Source organism: Myotis brandtii, unplaced genomic scaffold (assembly GCF_000412655.1).
Source record: "Myotis brandtii unplaced genomic scaffold, ASM41265v1 scaffold83, whole genome shotgun sequence".
NCBI classification, from domain to species: Eukaryota; Metazoa; Chordata; class Mammalia; order Chiroptera; family Vespertilionidae; genus Myotis; species Myotis brandtii.
Genome location: NW_005371371.1, coordinates 3,021,727 through 3,027,118, shown reverse-complemented (window position 1 = coordinate 3,027,118; position 5,392 = coordinate 3,021,727).

Genomic DNA, 5,392 nt, shown 5'->3' with positions numbered 1-5,392 from the left:
CCCAGCAGAACCCCCACCCTGATCCAGGACACCCTTCAGGGCAAACAAGCCAGCCCCCACCCATGCACCAGGCCTCTATCCTATATAATAAAAGGGTAATATGCAAATTGACCCTAACAGCAGAACCACTGGGAATGACTGGTCACTATGACACACACTGACCACCAGAGGGCAGATGCTCAATGTAGGAGCTGCCCCCTGGTGGTCAGTGTGCTCCCTTAGCGGGAGCTCTGCTCAGCCACAAGCCAGGCTGATGGCTGCCAGCACAGTGGTGGTGGCGGGAGCCTCTCCCACCTCCTCAGCAGCGCTAAGGATGTCTGATTGCAGCCTAGGCCTGCTCCCTGCTGGCAAGTGAACATCTCCCGAGGGCTCCTGAGCTGCCAGAGTGATGTCTGACTGCCAGCTTAGGCCCGATCCCCTGGGGAGCAGGGGCACAGGCTGGGCTGAGGCATCCCACTGAGTGCACAAATTTTTGTGCACCGGGCCTCTAGTAATAATAATAATAATAGTAATAGGGACAGGTAGGAACCTTGGGAGATGATGGATATGTCTACAGCCTTGATCATGATGATAATTTCACAAGTGGATGCTTATCTCAAACCTGATGAGTTGTATACTATAATATGTGCTACCTTTTACATGTCAATCATACCTTAATAGAGTGAATTTTTTTAAAAAGTGTTAGTGTACTTACATAGAGGGTGAGAGAAGGAGAAAGGCAGATTGAGGTCAGAAATTGGTAGATTTTAAATATTGGAAAGTAAAGAATTAATAAAAGTAACATCTTAGAAATGATTAAACCAAAAGCCATGCTAAGGATGAATTGGGTGGGGCGGGGGAGGGGTAGCGAATCTGAAGGCAAATCAGACAGTCCAAAAGCCAAGACTATAAATACAGAAGTGAAGTGATAAAATAGAGATACCTATGAAAATGGAAATACACAGATGTGAAATATGCAGCAGTTATCAGAAAGTGGAAATCAAATATTCAACTCCACATTTTTAAATGTGCATGAGATGGAAAATGTTGTCACTGACAGAAATAGGGAAATGTGGGAAAGGAGCTAATTTTAGTGGAAAAAAGGAGTTTGGGTTTTACTGAGTTGAACTTATTAATCCACAGTTGTTCAATATTACATAACAACTTTGATCTTCCAAAGGTAATTTTACAGTCTAAGGCAGGGGGAGGCAAAAATGTGGCCTACAGGCAAATCCTAGTCTCCAAATGCTTTTAGGAATAAAGTTTTATTAGAACACAGCTTGCCAATTCTTTACATATTGCTTCTGGCTGTTTTTGCAATACCACAAGCAGGTTTTGACCCATTGTGACAGAGATCATATGACCTGCAAGTCTAAAATGAAAAAAAAAAAAAATGAGGTTGACTACTGGTTGATAATGAGAAAGACACAGGTACCCTAGGGGGCAGAGACAAACTTTCCAAAGTCACACATGTAACCATGGCATCATCAAGGCATTTCAATAGTTTCTAAGGAAACATAAGTAGATCCCATGAAATGGAATTTGAAAGGCAATTCTGATTCAAATGAAGAAAAGGAACATGCCCAAAAGCAGGAGATTGACTGACTAGTGTCCATCAGATAATCCACAGCTCAGATTTTCTGCAATTTATTTACATAATTTTTAAGGATAGACATACAATAAAAGATACATATAGGAGGGAAAAAAAGTGGCCTGCTGAAAATACTGTCACTATGCTAAAGTTTCAAGGCCCTGAAGTTAGAAAATGTTAATGAGTGACAAAAAGGACCTTGTAACCATATTCAAAATAAAAGGGAGAATGAGAGAGGCATAACAGAATGCAAAGAAGAGTGTGGGCTCTGGAACTGGTCACATCTAGGTTTAAATCTTGGCTTTGTCCTTTTCTTCCTAGGTGCACTTGGGTAGCTTTCAAACCTGTGCACACTGTGGCCTGATTGTGGTTTTTATCTGTAAAACACTGATGATAAGCAAACCTACCTCAGAGGGTTGACATGAATGAAATATGTTTGGTACAGTATGTGGTCTATAACAAGAGTTCATTACATATTCACTCTTACCACCATTTTTTTTCTTTTTTAAAAATTCTTTTCAATTACAGTTTACATTCAAGACTATTTTGTACCAGTTTCAGGTGTATAGCTTAGAGGTCAGACAATCATATACCTGACAAAGCACTCCCTTATTATCCCAAGCACCTGTCTAGCATTGAACATAGTCACACTTAACATCATTATTAATTAAAATAGTTTTAAGCATGGTTTGAGAGTATTTTAGAAAGGGAAGCATAGGTTAAAAAATAAACTACAAAATAATATAACAGTATAATATATTTTTCCTTAGTTTTTTAAGGTATAGTTGATAAATAAAAGTTGTATACATTTAAGGTCTACAACTTAATAAATAACATGCATATACATTAACAAAATGGTAATTTTAAACATTTGTCTGGCAAGTAAGAATAACCTGGAACCTGATAGGAGGAGAACAATCCTATCTTGTGAGGAACAGTTGACATGGGGTAAGGTAGACACAGAAGAAACTTCAAAAGTCATCCTGGTTGTGATGGGTTGCATGACTACTCCTAGAATCAATAGGTAGAAGTTATATGGGGCAAATTTCAGATCAGCAAGATCCCAATCATGTGATGCTTGCCTGAGCTTTCTGGAGGAGGAATAATTCATCAAATTAGTTCCCACAATGCCCCAGCCCTCCATAATATGAGTTACATGCATTTTCTCTAATGCTTATATCACTTTGGGAGGTTGAGATTTATCTTCAAGGGGAAGAGTTCCATGGGATTGAATGACCTCTCAAAGGAATATTATAAGGAGAATTCCAGTATTACATGGTAACAAAATCACAGAATTTATAATACCCATTCAAAATCCATGGGCTTTGGCCTTCATGATCTATTCCAGGATGGACAGAAAGGAAGCAAGAGCCATACCTAAATGGAAGTTTAGAGGCTGGGCACATTGGGAGGCTGGTGTTGGAGAGGGACCACACAGGACCATGCCTGACAGTACACACCTACTCAGGGACTTTTTTCTTTGGGAGGGGTCATGATGAAAAGTAGAGAAAAAGTGTTTCCTGTGGGAAACTTCATTTATGGATCCTTCAGATCTTGTATTCTTAACAGGAGGAGAATGAAGAGAATATAGTTTCTAAAATTTAAAAAAAGAAGAGGTAGGAATCCAAGATGGCGGCCAACAGGACAGCAGGCTGCAAGATAGTATGTGAGTGAGAGAGCAAAAGTAGAGTGTGTGGACATGCGGGGAGTGTCTGTATTTGTACGTGAGGGACAGCTATATTCCATAGGACTATTGGGGGCTGGAAGACCAGGCTCCCTTGGCTGGGCAGCCTCTACTACTGCTAAAATCTCTCCTGGAGCAGCCAGCTCTGCAGTAGAAACCGCGCCATATTTTTTTTAAATAAATTTCTTTATTGATTTCAGAGAGGAAGGGAGAAGGAGAAATAGAAACATGAATGATGAGAGAGAATCATTGATCGGCTGCCCCCTGCACACCCCCCACTGGGGATTGAGCCCACAACCCAGGCATGTGCCCTTGGCCGGAATCGAACCCAGGACCCTTCAGTCCACAGGCCGACGCTCTATCCACTGAGCCAAGCCGGCCAGGGCAAACCACACCATATTAAAGGGGAGATTGGCTGTGATCAGAAGCCCAGCCTTACCTTCAACCGGAGAGACCTTGGATACCTTCTGGAACCCTACAACCACATCACCCAGGGACCAGCTACCTCAGCTGCGAACACATGAACACTGAGACTCCAGCCTCCCTGGCTGCAGGTGTCTAAAAAGTTTGTCCAGGGAGAGATAAAGTGGCATCGAATACGAGGTGCCTTCTCACAGAGGAGTTAGAAGGAACAGCTGAATCGAATAACATCCACCTGGGATTGGCAAATTAAACACAGCTGGTTAGGCAATCTGTGGATGGAAAGGTCAGAGATCACCTGGAGAGAGTTCTGCCTCCTCAGAATCAGCTGGTGTTTGTTGTTTACATTTTTTTGATTAGTTGTTTGTTGTTTACATTCATCTCAGAGTGTTTGTTGTTTGCATTTTTTGGATTAACTGTTGGTTTTTGGACATTTTCTCCCCATATACATATATTTTCTCTCCTCTTTTTTCTTCTCTTTTTTTCCCTTTCTTACATTTTTTTCCTTTTCTCAATATCATTTTTCCACTCTTTTCTCTCCCCTAATTCTCTCTTCTCTGGTAGTCACCTTTATTTGGGGTTATTGGTATCATGAATACATTTGTGTCAGTGACATGTGCATTGTGTCTTGTCATGTTGAATTTTGTGCCTTTAAGTCAAAGAAGGAGAGAGAGAGGGCTACATAACCAGACATTCTGAGAGGAGCAAACATGGGGAGACAAAGAAACAGCCCCCATATGAAAGAAGAGGAATCACTAGAAAAAGAAGTAAACGAAATAGAGGCAAGCAATATGTCAGAGAAAGAATTCAGAGCAATGGTCATAAGGACTCTGAAAAGGATGGAAGACAAATTCAACAATATTTGTAAGAACCAAGAGGAAATGAAGAAGAACCAAGAAGAAATGACAAATGACATCACTGCAATAATTTCTACAATAGAAAGTAACAATAATAGACTAGAAGAAGTGGAGGACTGCATCAATAAGCTAGAAGACAAGGTAGGAAAAAATACCCAAGCAGAGCAGCAACTGGAAAAAAAACTTGAAAAACAGGGGGAGAGCCTAAGGGAAGTTTGGGATAACATGAAATGAAACAGCATCCACATAATGGGGTCCTAGAAGGAGAGGAAACTGAGCAAGAAATAGAAAACCTGTTTGAAGAAATAATGACAGAAAACTTCCCTGGTATTGGGAAGAAGAAAAAGCTCACACAAGTCCAAGAAGCTCACAGAGTCCCAAACAAGATGGAGCCCAAAAGACTGAAACCAGAACACACTATAATTAAATTGTCAAACACCCAAGGACAGAGTAAGAATCATAAAGGCTGCCAGAGAGAGACAGAAAGTTATCTACAAGGGAACTACCATCAGACTATTGACTGATTTCTCAACAGAAACACATAAGGCCAGAAGGGGATGGAATGAAATATACAAAGTCATGCAAAGCAAGGGTCTAAATCCAAGAATACTATACCTAGTAAGGCAATCAGTCAAAGTTGAAGGTGAAATCAGGAGCTTCACAGACAAAAAAAGGACCAAGGGAGCTTATTACCACCAAACCAGCAATGCAAGAAATACTAAAGAGACTCACACAAGTCCAAGAAGAAATAGGAAGGCAAGAAGGAACACAGGCATAAAGAATAAAAATGGCAACAAATAAATACCTATCAATAATAACTTTAAGTGTAAATGGATTAAATGCCCCAATCAAAAGACATAG